Below are 17,455 nucleotides of genomic sequence, written 5' to 3'. Positions count from 1 at the left end.
CATCAGCAGGACGGGCTTGCCATTTTCACACTTTTTCAAAATCGCTGTACATCCATAAGGTCAAATGTAACTGATCAACGGGCTTTCACAATGTGATTGGTAACATTAGCCAGTCGAGGTACCATAAATGCTGAATATGCAGCGCAATACAGAAGAGACTACAGTTATATCTGGTAAAGCAGTATGAATAACCCAAAGCAGCTGAGAGGCTATTCTAGGAATAACTTTAGCAAAGCATTAATGCTAATCAGAGATGAGAAAACAATAATTTCTGAAATGTAGGAATTTCAGGCCCGCTGCTCTACACACCCCACCGACCCTGCCCAGGAAATCCATTGCCCATGATGTGCCGTTTATTACAGAGGACATGAGTAAGTGATGTAATGTCAGCTGAGTCTGTTTGACCTCCTCAGAGCTGGCATTAAAAAAACATCAAAACTCTCTCTCGTTTATATATATATATATATATAAATGAAAATCTTAAATTGTGCAGGTCATTATGAAGAGGAGTGGCTTTGCCTCCATGTGGCCCATACACAATACCCCATCAACCCCCCCACCCCCACCCCCACCCCAAAATCTCCTCTTACACAGGTGATTGAGATCAGAGAGTTTAACTCTACGTTTGAAGTACACTTGCTTTTCCTGCTGCCACGGCACATCTGCACAGCAGCAGAGGAGTCAGAGAATAGAGAGGGCAGTGCAATTGTAGCAAATGATTGGAGGAGAATTGTTGGGGGGAGAGTGAGGTGTTTGCTCTCAGGAAAAGAAAAAAAAAAAACATATAAGGGCAGGAAGCCAAGCAACATGAGAGTCAGAACAGCCAGTCTGCTGTGGCCCACTAAGGAACGGCCAGATGAGACATCAATGAGACAAAACGCCATCTGTTTCTATTAATACCTTCTGTCTGGCGCACACAAAAAGAGAAGGAGAGAGAGAAAAAGAGAGAGAGAGATCCAGGCATGCAAACCTGTTGCACAAAGTCTATTTGCTTTGAAGCTGTTGGGTGATAAAAAAAAAAATCTTGCATGCAAAGCTGCTGATGGCCATTATGTACTGCTGCAACAAGTTGGGACATAAAACACCTCCAGGTTCAAGACTCCCAGTTCCACTTGCACTGCTTGTTTAATCATTAAACCACAAACAGTATATAAGTATATATTTGTCTGTGCCTGAATGTCATGGCAGGAAAGGTCAATCCAATTACAATATAAAGTCTGCAATTACAATAATCAAATTACCAATACATTTGTGCATTATTTCTTTTCATTTACACTACATTTCAAGTGCAATATGTAACTAACTGTGTGCTTTATTAATTTTATTTTTGCTTCTATTTATTTTTTCTTTTAATTTTTAATTCTTTAATTTTATTTTTTTCCTGTCTAATCTAATCTTTTTCTTTCTTCCCGGTAAATTATTTAAAGCAACTGTAAAACCAAGACAAAGCAATTTCCCTCTTAAAGATTAATTCCTTTGAATCTTTAATCTTGAAAAAGGTTAAAGCATCATAAAACTGCCTTATTGCCCACCCTTACCAGAATGTTCTAGTTTTGCAAAGTTTGCACAGATTTTCATCAGTCACTTTGATTTTTCTGCAAGGCACTTCCCATGTGATCACCTCTAAAGGCAGTGTTTAAAAAAAACACCCCTCTCTTCTCTGCTCTTTAATCCAGACTGACATCCCCTCTGCTGACAGACCAAAGAGAGCCGTTCTTAAATCAACCCTCTTCCTAAAAGCCGCCACAGCTTTGTTCGCTTTTCTGTCTTGCTAGTTATAGCTGCGTCTTTATAAAGATGAATAAGATGAAAGCACTGAGTCACACGGCGGTGGTTAAGAACTGCGCGTCTTCATTGTGAACGCATGGCTCGGAGCCTTTGTACTGAGCAGGTATGGGACGAAGTGTGCACAAAGGTAGTCTTTGTTCAGCTGTTTTCGAGGTGCTTTATCGTAACGAGGGAAGATAGGGGTTCTCTGTGTGCGTGCCGAGGCGTTGATGAAGCTCCCGACTGAAGCTGCATGCTGAGGCGCATATTTCAGCCAGGTGGAGAATAAGATCTCAGTGTTTCACAGTACACAGGTCGATATTCACTCGCACCTAGTGCCTTCCATATTAATAACCTTTGAACTATTTATTTAGGTCTGTAGTCCTAAATCTTGGAAGTTATTATAATATAGCTTCCGTATGTCTATGCATGTTTGATATTGCAAAATATATTGCCTCTGTTTGCATACTTTAAATTTTTTTCTATAGGGCTGAATGTCTTCTAAGACAAATACTGTAGGTGAACGTCTGCAGGGAAAAAGTTAAACTGTACTCTACTTCTACAACTGCTTCAACGAGGTGGTAATCTTTATCACTTGGAGATAATAGCTATGCTAAGGTCAAATGAGGTACAACAGCAGGAAGACAGCATGTGGTATAACAAAAATTCCTCATTTAAAATGCTGGACAGTTAGTGGCTGTTTTTTGAGAATGGAAGAGTAAGTTAGTGGATGGGAAATGACAAATGATCAAAAATGTAGCCAGCTTCATACCTTGATGCACAAATAACTAAATAGCTTAGAGCAAAGTTGCCACTTTTTAGTAAAAAATTCCAGTGTTGATTAAACACTTTTAGAGTTCATTTGGGTCGAATTTGACCTACGTACGGTTAGCACTGTGGCCTCGCACTTATAGGGTGCTTTAGATCTGTGTGCATGGAGTTTTGCATGTTCTCCTGATGTTTAGCTGGTCTCCTCCTGCATATCAGGCTAAATGGCATTCCTAAATTGTCTATTGTGTGTGTATATGTGTGTGTGTATGTGTGTGTGCATGCCTGCGTGTGCCCTGCAATGGATTGCCACCCTGTCCAGAATGTACCCTAGGTACCCAATGTGCCTTGTACCCAAAGTCTCCTGGGATAGGCTCCAGGCGCCCTGTGACCCTGGCTAAGGATAAGCGGTATAGAAAATAAATGAATAAATGAATATTGGAACTTAAAATGCTAGAATTTGGGATTCACTATATGACAGTCTGTATGTTTTGCTACAGCTCTTTATTGAAGTGCATTACTTATCTCACCTTGAATCTTCATCATCAACCTGCATGTCTGTCTCATTAAAAGAAAACAGCTCACTGGCACGGCAAGCTGAATCTGCTGAGCTAAAAAAGAAATATGTGAAAGCTAGAGCCTCCCATGAAGTGAATGGTTCTTCTCGAAAACCACATGACTGAAACTATCTGTACACACAGGAATTTCTACAGCTGGTTTATCTTGCTGGTTTATCCCTACACATTGTACAAAGCATTTTTACTCTCATCAGAATGAAAGAATTTACTCCCATTCACATTATCAGCTGGTTCTGCAACATCACAAGTGCGGTGGCGTAACTATGAAGTTCGCTGACGGTGTACAAGAGGGTGTACAGGACAGGAAAAAACGTGCCACACTGTTCTAAACAAAACCACAGGAGGACGATACAGGAGGTTGGAGCCAACTATCTCTTTGTTGTCGCACTTTTCTCAATATGAGAAAAACCCTTAATAGGCTTTTCTACATGTGTCATCTGTACTTTTTGTCTCGATCGTGGACAAATCACACACAATCATCTTACTACTTTAAAAAGTAGCTAATAATCACTGTAATGTGCCTAATGTCCTTGCCACAAGAGTGACCAATAGGCGACTCTGCATGACGGACTCTACTGTTGATAAGTGCACATGCACAAGTCACTGGGTTACATGGGTGTATTGGGCAATAGAAGTCAGACAAATGCCTGAGAAAAAGGCAGAAATCGGGAATGATGATTCATGTTTTCTGGACTATGTGATGTGAATGGAAACAAGGCAGAGCTGCTGTCAGCCAAGGAAACTAGTCACCTGTATTCCCATCACTCAGTCTAACTAACTTAAGGCTGATTTATGCGACAGTCCACATGGTAGCAATGCACTTCTGGCTCTCCAAGAGTTTCTGTTTTTCTATTTAGATCAAAGAAGTCTGCAAATATTTTCTTAGCCTCATTCATTTTAATATAAGTAACTGTTGTTCAACTTGTGTTAGCTCCTACATCAAAAATATGTGGTCGCTTTTTGCTGTCAGACACCAGAAAACTCACCAGAGAGTGGCGAAGAGACTAAAGACCAACTAGAGGATTGGCGGCGTGATTGCAGCTCAAGTACAACTGCTTATATATTTGTAGGCTACACAAGCAAATTTGAAGCAGAAGCGTAAATCAGCCTTAAGTCTACACCTCTGCAAGCTGTAGTTTAGTTATTAGAGTAGCTTTTATCTCAAAACTGGATATGATGTTAACTTCAGATTTGCTTACAGGAACCTATTCACAGGAAGCTTAGAATATAAAATGTTTTGCTACTCTATATTAGAAATGTTTATTCAAGTTGCAGCTGACTAGCTCAATATTAGCTGCTACTTTGGACTTGGATATAGCCATTAGCATCTAGTATGGCTAATGCTTTTTTCCCCCCTGAAGATTATTGTCACTCCAATGCAAAGATGGACTTTGCATCAGGAATTTTGTGAACTTTCCTGGTTGGGTGCTTAAATTTCCTCTATTTGGGTCAGAGTTTTTTTTGTTTGTTTTTTGTTGTTTATTTAAATTATCTTGTTGCTCTTCAATAAATGGCACACACACACACATGCACACAGTATAGCCGACACCCTACATTGATTCAGTCCATTAAGTTTTGTTGAACAGGTTCGTGTGGACAACAACAAACGTTTCCATTCCATATCTGCTGTTCATGATTGTAACGATGTGGGGAGCAGTGTTGTGAAAGCAGCTACTTAATGACTCGCTTAATACAACTAAAGAATGATAAGCATTCTTCCATGTAAGCCTTTATTTTAGATCTGGTTTTTGTTGAACTATAATGCCTTAGATTGTGTTGTCCCTAGGAATATTCACTAAGCTACTTACAAGGAAATGTCGGCTTGAAGGAGAGGACAAACAAGATAAAGTGTGACCTTTTGAGACTACGGTTACAACAGCAACGAAACTTAATAATACTACAGGCAGGCAGATTATACTTAGCCTAGAGTGTTTTACACTGTGGTGCAAATATTGCAGACAGGACATGTCTTCCACATATTTTCTGATTGTTTGTTATTGCAGACTTGATGCTCTCAGATTTCTGAGACGTACCACCAGCACCAGTGCTACAGTATGTGACAAAGTCAAATTTTCCATTGTTTTCCAAATAATTAAGTCAATGCTTTATTAGGGAAAACATTGCAATGTTATATACGTTAATTATACATAAAATCGAGCTCAAAAGATTTGCTTCACCTTCCTAGCATATTGCACATCAGTTTAAGGTGTACATGACAGCTTACTTGAAGGATGTCATTGCAATGATCAGCAAAAAAAAGAAACAGTGCAGTTACAGAAGTTGAGTCTGATGTAGCCTTAAGCATAGTAGTTAAAGCAGTAATGTTTTTTTAGGTGTAAGACGCTACTTTAAAAGTTTATTTTTGTTTCCGAGAGTGTTGTTACTCTAATTCGAATTGCTGATAACTGTGAACTTAAAACTACAGGAATTTCATTGACATTTCTCCATGGCTCTTAAACAATCAGTTACAGACATGCACAAGTCTTTCGGTGCTTCTTACATAGTATTAATCTTGGCATTTTGCTGCCCATTTTCTTTGCATTTACATTCATTTTTCTGGCCCATTTTAATGTAGATTAATAAATACTAATAATTATAACTTGTACACATTTTCTTACACTTTTCACTTATTTTCATAATTGTTTAATTCTGTAAAGCTGCTTTGTGACGTAGACAATGGCTAAAAGTGCTATATGAATTGAAATACCAAAATAAGGTTAATACTCTATACATAGTTATGGAAGAGTTTTTTTTAACAACATGATTAAACAACTGATACAGCCAAGAGGAACATCTTATTGTCAAGTTGCAGAGCGGTAGAAGGGAAGGGCTAGACAGGAACTGACTGGCCTCCTGAGTTTTTTTCCAACTGCACTTTCCTAATCATCAAGGACGTACGTCATTTTTTTTTTTTTTTGAGAAAAGGACACTTGCAAACACATACAGTGCCTTTTAAAAGTGTGATTGAATTTCTCAGCCAGTAACTGGCAGCATGTCCATTTCAGCTTTGATCTTTCAAAAAAAAAAATTAAAAAATATATATATATATTTTTTTTTAAAAAGGAGTAAAAGACCAGGGCTTTGTCTGTCTCTTTCCCCAACTCGTGCACACTTCCTGATTTGTGGGCTGGGATATTCTTATTACTGCATGAATGAATGCGTTTAGGTCGCGCCACTGTGTCCACGTCTAGACAAGCAGGCTAGACTAAGCTCATTTCAGAGGAATCTGGCAGACCCACTGTAGCACTAGACCATGCCTCTCTCCCCACACCCTACAACTAAAACTCAAATGCAGCACTTATTTCTGACAAGGTGCTTTACTATGTCTTCAACTTATTTAAATAAAAAAGTTTCATAGATGGTCAGAGATACATAAAATTACAACCACTTCAATGTGGAAACCTTTCTTGTTTTTAGTATCTCTTTGCAAATGGGAAAATCTCTCTGCAAACACTCGCAATGGAAGAGTAAAGGAAGGATTTTTCCATTAGAGAAGTTTGCGTATGCATGCATGAAATGCAACGTAACCACAAGTACTCTGGCATTGCAGCGTGGCACAGATAGTGCGTAATCAGGCACTGGGTGTGCACCGAGAAAAAGCACGACGCAAGCACTTGCAAGGACACAGGAGTGGAGCAGTCACCTTTTACCCTTATTCTCATTCAGGCTTCCTCTCCACACAGAACAAAAATGATCATTTTGGACTTAAATGAAGAACGGTCTGTGATGGATTATCATGAGTTTGTTTCTACTTAATATGTTTGCATTCTGGAGGGAGAAAAGTATATTTAAAAAATGGATCAGAACAAGCAGCAATGCAGTCTGAATGAACATGCTTATTACACTGTTATAAGAAGGCATCTTGTTCACATGCTAGGTGTAGTTTCGCCTTTTGGAAAGTATGTGTGCATGTGTGAGCAATGCCTAAATACACAGTTTAACACATTTAAAGCAACCAATGAAAAAAAAATCACTATGATTTAGAGCTGATAAATATTTTTAATTCCAAGTATAAAATAGCAGCATGTCTGATGTCAGACTTTACTGATGAAGAAATGGTAGGATCGGTCACCTGATACAGTGGTTTTGGATTAGTGGAGCCTTTCTGTAGATACTGATCCTAGTTGGCTTATTAGCATCCAACAATCTTTATGCTCTTGTCATATTCTTCATATTCTTTAGCACAATTAAAAACCCCTTAGGACGTTTTTACGTTAGGGACGTGGGATTGTTTCAGAGAATATTTGACTCTAAAGCTGTTCATTTTGATCCATGTGAACACAAGCGTTTCAAGTGTGGGAAACGTGCCCAATTCTGGTCTTGAGCCATGTACAGTGTATTTGGGCTCAGATCGAATCAGATATAAAAGCAAGTCATACCTGCACATTAAAATGTGGTGCTGTTCAGACTAGGGCTGAAACGATTCCTTGAGTAACTTGAGTAATTCAATTACAAAAAATGATTGAGACAAAATCTTCTGTCTCAAAGGTCCTTTAAATAAATTTTTTAAGCTTGCGTTATGTTTTTGCACAATTATTTGTTTGGCGTGACACAGCGCGAAACTTTTAGTCCTGAAAGTTAAGTTGCACAACTTAGTGTTTTTGTATAATTATTTTGTTTAATGTGTGCCTTAGTTGTTTTTATACTCATTTGAAATACTTTTTTTTTAGTTTTTGCATCTCAGAAAAGGCATTAAAATAAGAATGTATAGCACTGTAATGCACTTTATTCATCTCAGTCAACTTTAAGCTATTCCTTGTACTGTAAATAATGACAATGTTTATTTTTGATAAAATGCTTTATGCATTTAAAAAATAAAAGTAGATTTTTCTAGAAGAAAACCAATTAATCTTTGTTTCTCTTATATAATTTACATTGCTGTTTAATTAAGCAAAAGTACATTTTATTCGGTTACTCGATAAATTTTTTTTATAGAATACTCGATTACTAAAATATTCGATAGCTATAGCCCTAGTTCAGACACAAAGTTATCAGTGCAGTCTTTCTTTTCTGAAATATTTGTGTACGTGCAGCATCTCATGCTCTGACCTAAACAGCCATAGCTGATGAAGTAGGTAGTACTTAACTATTATACATTAATAAAAATAAATATTATTGAAATATTAATACCCAATAATATTAGGCATAGTGCTAAGATTGACTTCTCTTTGTATTTAATGGTGGCTTGCAAACCAACTAGGTGCATACTGACACCTGCTGTATCGGAGAGCAAAAATATTAGGGTTGGACCAGAATGTTCGAATGGAGGGATGGCATTCGATTTTTCATTTTGAGATTCGAATATTCGGGGGAAAAGAAAAAATGCACAAATTTAACCTGTGACATCGATCTCTGCGAAAAGGTTCTCATTCGCGCTTAAATGACTAGCCCTTGTGGCAAACTTGTGCCAGGAAGCATAAAGGAGACAAGATGGCGCGGCACATCGCTCAGTCATTGAGTTCGCCCATGTCGCTTCGGACGCTTTCGCCGATTCGTGAATACTCACTTTGTTGGGTTTGCTTTCAGATTGAGTGTGTGTTAATAGGACGCAGGTTAAATTGTGTTTATCCCTTGCTCCCCATTTGAGAGAGTCCTTAAAACAATTGCGTGGTTATCCTGCCTACTCGTGTTACTTCGCGTTTGGGTTTACCATCCACTCTACAAAGGGCTAAGCGTTAAAGCTACGTCTTCTGGTCTACTCAGGTTAGTTCATGACAACTTGCCTGTATCCATATTACACAAAATGCGACTTTGCACTTCCTTGCGTCCGCAGCAGTTGGATGAACGGTTCTCGACATAAAAATGCAACAGACAGACACACAATGAGAGATTCCTCCCTTTATTAGAGATAAGAAGATATTCAGCCCTCTCTCACCAAAGCTTTGAATATTCGATGTCGATCACTACCGAATACTCGAAGCTCAAAAAATGGTGTTCGGACCAGCCCTAAAAAATATACACGTGTACCCAAGTACGAGAGTAGAGAATAATAATTCGAACGCTGGCCAGTGGGTGGTGGGGAGGGGGAGCAATCGTTCTTGGGCACGGTACAAAATCAGTCGTGCCTAGTGTGAAAATGTCCTTAGAATCCAGTTCAGCTGACTCACAATGGAGGAGGCAAGCTTCTGAGAACTGTGTCAACAATCAGTCAGATAAGACTTATCCTACTTGCTTAACATCTGCTCTTCTACAAGTTCCTGTAACTACCACTTTATAACATCTAGTACAGGAGAATGGAAAAAGAGCTCTTCTAAATGAATGTGCAGTGCATCTGTGTAATACTTAAGATCTCAGCATTCTTGTGGCTCATTTGAGCTGATACAAGAGTACAAGAGGTAGAAGAGATAACATGAAAACAGCTTATTATTGGTAGCACATGAAGAATACAGTTAAAGTTTCTACACAAGTGCTAAATGGACTTGAATGCAGACATGCAAATGTTTCAGACTCCTCATAGACATCACACACACACACATGCACTCTGACCGGGACTAAACAGCATTTGACTTGCAAATAAGTGTAATGATGAAAAGGATAAGAGACATTCTTGGGGATCCTCATACCATAAAGAGCACCTCACCTCTAAGTTCAAAGGAATACAAAAATAGAAAGGGGAAAGCAGAAAAATAAAAATAAGGGATGGTGCACAGCCAAAACATGCAGGATGAAAGTGGAGATACACCACCCAGGCATGACTACGGTACGCAAGGGCATCATGCAGGCTCGCCATTCATGTTTGGCTAATGCTTGTTTAATTACATCATCTTGATCGTTCTTTTTAAATCATCTCAGATAGAATTCTTATAAGATTAAGAAAAAACTGGATGGAAGCACATGTTAATAGCAGGAGAAATCATTCATGAATAAGTATTATAAAGGTGATGTGTCGTTCTAGAAAATCTATTAGATTTAAACCTTTTGTTTGACTTAATAAATTTCTTTCTTATTCAGAATTAATTATGCAGTGTAACTGAGCTGAGCCTGACTACGCCAAATGCAATAGCTGAAACTAGCTATTTCAGCTGTAAGTTTTAAGCAAATAGGGCTGCATGAATTTTAAGAAATAACACATTTGATTATTTTGATACAGTCTGATTTGAACTAAAATATTTAACTATTAAATGTACCATTCAGCATTAAAATTTATTTTTCTAATTAAACAGCAAATAACAGCACAAATTATCACACAAAGTATCACTCAAAAGTTACTTAAAATAATTATTTACATTATTAATATAAAAAAGAATAACATTTATTATACAAATAACCAAACTATATATGAAAGTGGTCTACTACATAAAACAAACAATAAATACATATAACTTTTATGTATTTATTTATTTATTTGATATTTCTGATAATTTCACATTTTAGAGATCCAACCCACTAACCCTCCCCTCCTTCTAAACATATGTGAAGAGTACAACGAAGTAAAAAATTAAGAACTAAACACTCGTCAGATCAGGTAGCCCTTAAAAAACATTTCTTATTTTAGCTATTTTCTGCATTACTATCTTTTATTAAATACACAGGGGTCAGGTACCTGTTTATTCTGCTAGTGTACAGCAGTCTTACTCAGTAGTACTCAGCAGTGTACTATCCGCTAATAATGAATTGAATGCTGATGGCACTGTTATACCACATACATACAATATATACATAAAGAAACACACAAAAAAAGACACTTCATGTTAAATGTCTACATGGCCCCAAAGGTTATCCACCTCAGAAATGAGATATCCACCTCCTTTCCAAAAAGACCTGTTCATTTCCATAAGTGTAACTTTCACACTAGGCACGATTGACAAGGACTGACTGCTCCCCCTCTCCCCACTCCCCTACTGGCCAGCGTTCACATTAGTATACTTCTCCGTACTCCGGGACACTGGGATCTTTTCATCCTCCGATACAGCAGGTGGCAGTATGCACCTATTTGGTTTGTGTGCGGCCATAAAACACAAAGAGAAGAAGAAAACAAGGAGGTCAAGCTTCTCGCTATGTCTAATATTCCTAATATTTCTAAAAAATTGTCAAGAGCAACACACATCTTCCTACTTCCTACAATCGAGCATGGCTGTGTATGTCCGAGGATGAGACTGGCTTGTGCTGCAACGAACACAAAGATCTGGGAGAAGACAGACAATACTTATGACCCCGCATTCTAAACAGCAGTCAACTTCCGTGTTCAGGTACGATTGGTTCTCATATCTGATTCCCGAGTCTGGAGCGCGTGTGCTCTTACTGATCAAAATGAACCAGACTTTGAGGTCAAGTGTTCTCAGAAACGATCCTGGTTCCCCTAACGCCCTTAAGTGAACCAAACACATAGGACCATTGCTAAGACAACCGTGCTAAACCACACCCCTTCAACACACAAGCACACACACACACAGCCATCAGCCAGGATTTAGCCTCATATCTAATGGACCATATGGGGACTACTGAGCCATTTTCACTGTTTTGCCCAGCTAAGGCAGTGTAACACAGTGCCTCTATTTTACAAGTTCTCTAGCAATTGTATCTACTTTTTTTCTTGATGGCTCAAACAGACTTTAAGATCTGGCAATTTTCGCTTACAAGTTAGTTGTGTTTCCAAATAATGTGCACATTTTAACCTTGCACAACTAATTCAAGCTGAGCAATATGGTGCGTTTAAAGCTGATATACAGTATATGTATTTTTCCCCAATTAAGTCATGTCCAATTCCTCCCTGTCACTTGAGGGCTCCCACATGCACAATTTTGAATTTATGTGATTAATTACGGCGCACTATTAAAGGGGCATTTGTAGCTCAGGTGTAAGTCTCTGACCTGCCATGTGGAAGACCTGGGTTCAGTTCCCACCCAATGCCCAAACCCCACCCAATGGATGGGATAGACTGGGATAAAATAGGAGGGTTGTATCAGCAAGGGCATTCAGCGTAAAACCTGTGACAAGTTGCTCCCTTTGATCCGCTGTGGGGATCCGCAGTGGGGACCTCTTAACGGGAGCAGCTGTAAGACTTACAACAACTGTGAAGCACTATTAGCAAACCATCATAGTTGCTTAACCTTTTCAAAGAGCGCTGCTACTGCTGTCCTGCAAAGTTAATCAGCTAAATTCTCACCAGGGAGAAAGAATGCAGCCTCTGTCTGTCTGGCTCATGGACTATTTCTGATCAAATGGCAAAAGGTCCTGCCCAGGAGAAATAGATTTTCCTCAATGAGAAGGGAAAAAAGGAAGAAAAAAAACAGGGACCAACATTGATCAGGACATTTCGTTGGCCTTTGCCCCTTTAACATCGCAGCCTTTATGCTCTTGTGATATGTAAATAAGTTTTCTAAGAAAAAAAAAATCATACAAATTCCTGATGCTAGTGTGACTGACTTGATTCACATGATTAAAGACATGTAAATCCTTTTGGTCAAAGTTACTTAAGCCAATCTTTTCCCTTTTATCAGGAGAATTGGCTGTTTTGTAAAGCACATCACAATCAAATATATTTCAATACAATACATAAGATAGTATTTTAACAAACACTTGTATGTATGCACTGCTCTGCTGGCCAGCGTACCAGACTGCAGTGTTAAATTACTGATAAATCAGCATGTGCACATGTACTTCCTTTTTACTCTCCTGGTTAATCAAGACCTATGTCTGGACTCGTCATCAAACCCCACAGTCTATCCTTGTCACAATTATATGAGAGTGAAAGGCACTTCGGTTGGTTCAGATGATCCAGTTAACACAGACCCCACTGTATGTCAGTGGAGTTAATAACAAATCTCCTAGTGGAGATTATACATCCATGTAAGGAAGGTATTAATACGTCATGAATTTATTACATTGTTTTATAATCTGAACAATAACACCTGTAATAACACCATATGGGAAAATGACCTTACTGAATATGATATAGATTACACATTCATCATTGTCACAGTGTTTAACATATTAATACTGTACATTAATTAACACCTTTTTCCACTTTTGGTCTGCCCCATGAGGGTACAGCACTGTGTAATATAGATTAAAAACAAAACTGGCAAGTCTGTGCGACTTTACTGAAGAACTGGAGGCTGGGAAATACAGTAAAAATGAGAACTTACCTAGTTACCCTTTTAGCTTTGTAGTTGCAGAGCAAAAATACACATGCAAACATCGGATGATGACCGTCTTGGCTGATCAACAACATTTGGGGTAAAGGGGGAAATTGTGTAAACTGTTGGTTTCTTTGTGCTCAGTCTTGGAATTGGATTTTGCCTTACCAGCAAGCCACGTTCGATAAAAGCTCTTGCCAAATTTAGATGTTAATGCATCCCTAGTGAGAAATGCCCGACTTGTCTTTGTAACACAGTCGCCTTTCACCCAGTATGAGAGAACTGGATCCATGTCTATTGCTACATGTCAAAGCAATATTTGTACTAGAAGCCCAGGCTGTGAGGAATTCACTGACAGCCCACGGATCCACGGCCATGAATCACGCATGTGTCATGAGGCCTACATTTTGCAGAAAGGAAGAACTGCGTTCAGAAAAGGCCATGCATTCACAAGAGAGATCGATGACACTAACAATAACGCACCTAGTCACACAAACACCAAAGGGCATTTAAGGGGGGTGAAAAACAGAGACGTTTTAGACACAACTTTACACAGCACAGATAAGAGGAACATCGACGACTTCCGTAACTAAAAGTGCATAAGATTAGTCACTTAACTGAGAACAGGCTCATGTAGAGGAAAGTCCCTGATGCAGGTGAAAATAAGGGCTAATGTTAAAAAAAATTGAGAGAGATAGAGGGAGCGAGTAAGAGCAGGAATGAGAGTGATCTAATCATGCCATCATCGGGAGCATTCTGGTCACTCCAAAGGGGAGGAGGGGGTGTGAAATCACTGCAGCTCCAAAATCTTTCCATAAAAGGCATGTTGTACTACTCTATTGTGTGTGTGTGTGTGTGTGTGTGTGTGTGGTAGGAGGGAGACAGTGGGCATCTATGGTGACACAAAGAAATACAATTGCATGAATGACTGACCTCTGCCCATGTTGGTAAAATTCCTTCAAAGCGATGACAGAACAGAACTAAGGAAGCATACGGTCGTATGCAGAAAGGTGTGTCTGTGTGTGTCTGTGTGTGTGTGTGTGTGTGTGTGTGTGTGTAAGTGTGGCTAAGCTGACCTCGGTTTAAAGGAATAGGTGGTGGCGAGTTGAGAGGAAGTAGATGTAGATTCTCTGAAATCGTCTGGGGCTGATCAGAAGCTGCCACAATCTTGCACATACTTCTGTGCTTACGCACTCAAATACTTACGACATTTAATTCATTAAATGTTGATGAATTGTTGAGTGTGAGAAAGACAGAGTGTGCCAGGGAAAGTGAGAACAAGAAAGACAGAGTGTTTGCACAACAGAAAGACAGAATGCATGCATGAGAAAAAAAAGGAAAAAAAACATGTGCTAAAGGAAGACACAGAGTAGACGAAGCGGGGCTGTGAAGAAGAAATGAAAACATGAAATGGAACTGAGAGCCGACAAGAAGAAAAAATAGTGTAAGACATTGCAAGAGAGAGAGCAAACAAGAGAGAGAGAGAGAGAGAGAGAGAGAGATAGCTGTGGGGCAGCTCACAGTTAATCTTTAATGGGTAATGGGAAGCTGGAGCTGAGTGTCAGGCGTGTTCAGTTCCTCCTGCGCTTCTTGGAAGTGGCAGCTCAGAATTTCACACTAACTGAAAACGAAACGCTTCCCTGAACAGGTGGGGCTGCATGGTACCTGCAGTACCAGCTTTGGAAAAATAAAAATAAATAAAAATAAATAAACAGGGGGTGGGGGGTGGTCAGCCAGGGGGCAGCTAGTGAGCGACAGGGCAAAATCTGGCTGAAACCAACACAGGAAACACAAAGGACACTGCACAGATCATTTTTTTTTCAAAAAGGGAACTAGAAACGAGTTCAGTTTGTATCTGCAAGCTCTTACACACTCTGCAACATATGACCTTTCACACTTCACATGCATTTACTTATGCTTTATTTATACTCTTCTGTCCAATGAAAAACATCATCCACAAATAAAACAATGGCATTATCACTGTGGAAATTAGATATTCATTGCAGGTTTTTCATTTTTTTTATAATTTACGAATATTTTTTTCTGCATCACAGCAGACTATTACTGAAACGGCTGACTCTCGTGATTGAGTGCACATTTGCATGCATGTGATGCGAGCAAAAGATCAAGGTTCACGATGTGCGTCAAACATTTGAAAAGAGTTGCCTTAATAAGGCTTATTGCAGTTATGCGTGTTGTGTTGCAGCGCTGTGCTGTGCTGCCATGTGTAGGCCGTGTGCTTGACCTGTTTCTGGAATGCACACAGTAGACAGCCTCTGTAGGGGGCACTTGGGTGGGGGGTAGGGTTAGGTGGGATGTGCAGCGAGAGTTAGTGACTGAACGAGCCATTGCGTTGCTCTGATAAAGCCTTTAGTCAGACAGCAGAGAGATAGGGCAGGCGTAGGAAGAGCTCTCCTCCCAGTTATAAGGTCACAAAGGAAACCTTAGAAAAGGATAAACATTTCCTGTTGTGTTCGCAGCAGTGATAAATCTCCAAAGCCCTGATCAATCGGCACGGGTACTAGTTTTGGAAGTGCGGGGGAAAAAAGCCAATAAACACCCACACATGAACAGAATATTGGCTCTTATATGGACAGATTTTATGTGCTCACTAAAAGCAGCTCAGTGTCACAGGCTCTCTGGCAGTGACTCTGGTGATCAGGCAGCCTGTAGACACTCAGAGGAGCCATAAAAACAGCAGGACACGAAGACAAAACACCACCACAAAAAAGGCACAATTTATGATGAATAAAATTACTCAGTGATCAAAAGCACCTGCTGACAATCACATGCTCATAACCACAGTGTACATGAAGAGGAACACTGCACACAACTGTATATGAATAAAGTGCACCTGCAGCAGTGTCTAATAATCACACAAAGAGAAAGTGAATGTAAGAGACCAAGTAAAATAACAGACCTTCCTGGAACCAAGTATTCTGCAGAAATGTTACTACTAGCCTCACACTAAGACAGGACTCAATGTTACAATATGTGTACTCTAACAGAACTGAACACATGCATGCATTTCTGCACAATTATAAGTGGCCTTTTAGGGGCATAATTAAAATATCTCATGCAGACAGACATAAATATGTACACAGACATGCTTATAAGCATATGCATGCACACACATAAAACCTCCTACACACTGTCTACACATTATTAAAGCTCCTACACACACCATAGCCTTTCATATACAATTAAACCTCAACATACTCTGAACTACTTTCTCATACACTATACTGTCCACACAATTATTATTAATATCAAAAATATGTTGTTTTTTAAATAGCACACTACTTCTCCTGCAAGGGCTGAATTAGGATCGAAATATATTTAAAATTTAGATAAAAATAACAACTTAGATTTTTGTTATAAGGTGTTTTTTTTTAAAACAGAATGTGTGCGCACAATTTTTATGTAACTTAAAAAAAACATTTTTTTTCCCATTTTATTTTGTATACCAAAAATCTCTTAAATGCTTATAACTAACAACGATAAATGAATCAACAAATTGTACAATTAAACAACTAACAAATTTTTTATTCCTGGAAATTGTTGATTTTCCAATATAGCCACCTTTCTTTTCTGATGCTTGTATTATTTTCTTACTCATGGATTCTGTCAGAATTTTTTAAAGTGCCCCTATTATGCCATTTTAAAAGTTGCTTAAATTGCTTTAAGAGTCTCTTAAAACAGGTTTACATGTATGCAAGGTCAAAAAAACACTTAGGTTTTCTCCAAAAATAGATTTAATTTTATCCAATTTCTAAATGATTCGTAAACGACTCGTGTGAAGCAGTTCGAAAAATTCAGTCTGTCTAAACCCCTTCTTTCCGTGAGCCCTCACTGCTGTGATTGGTCAGATGGCGGGTCCTTTATGATTGGTCTACCGCAACAGTGTGTCGGAAAACAAAATGCCAATTACCATAACTGAACGACAGCTCTGGAGACCTGTTAATACATAGAAAAGATGGCCTTGATTTTACCCTGTCAATCCGAGCCGGAGTCTAACGATGAAACGGTTGAAGTAGCACATCAACAAGAAACTGTTTCGCAAGAACGACTCTAGATTCTTCCTTCGGAAGGTCATATAAAACAAATTTACTATCATAGCGCAGGATACAGCATCTTAGGGAATAGCAGTAGGGCAGTGGTGGCTCAGTCGGTTAAGGCTGTGGGTTACTGGGTTACTGATCGGAAGGTCGGGGGTTCGAACCCCAGCATCGCCAAGTTGCCACTGTTGAGCCCTTGAGCAAG

At 39.1% G+C, this 17,455-nt stretch overlaps 1 protein-coding gene across 7 annotated transcripts in view; it reads right to left on the bottom strand.

Annotated features, from left to right (window-relative positions):
* The window catches only part of gng12b (guanine nucleotide binding protein (G protein), gamma 12b), a 63,059-nt gene that overhangs the window by 11,777 nt on the left and 33,827 nt on the right, over positions 1-17,455 (bottom strand). Inside the window, exon 1 of one of the 7 annotated variants that reach the window (XM_053499028.1) lies at positions 14,269-14,567. The exons of 4 other annotated variants lie outside the window; for them this stretch is intronic. The gene's annotated coding sequence lies outside the window, so the exon portion shown is untranslated. Of the gene's footprint in view, positions 1-13,201; positions 13,552-13,810; positions 13,934-14,268; positions 14,568-17,455 lie in introns of those variants that run through there. 2 more of the 7 variants (XM_053499029.1, XM_053499030.1) reach the window with 2 other exon arrangements.

Source organism: Clarias gariepinus, chromosome 6 (genome assembly GCF_024256425.1).
Source record: "Clarias gariepinus isolate MV-2021 ecotype Netherlands chromosome 6, CGAR_prim_01v2, whole genome shotgun sequence".
NCBI lineage: Eukaryota > Metazoa > Chordata > Actinopteri > Siluriformes > Clariidae > Clarias > Clarias gariepinus.
The sequence above is the reverse complement of the archived record's forward strand: the minus strand, read 5'-3'. Positions and strand labels throughout refer to the sequence as shown.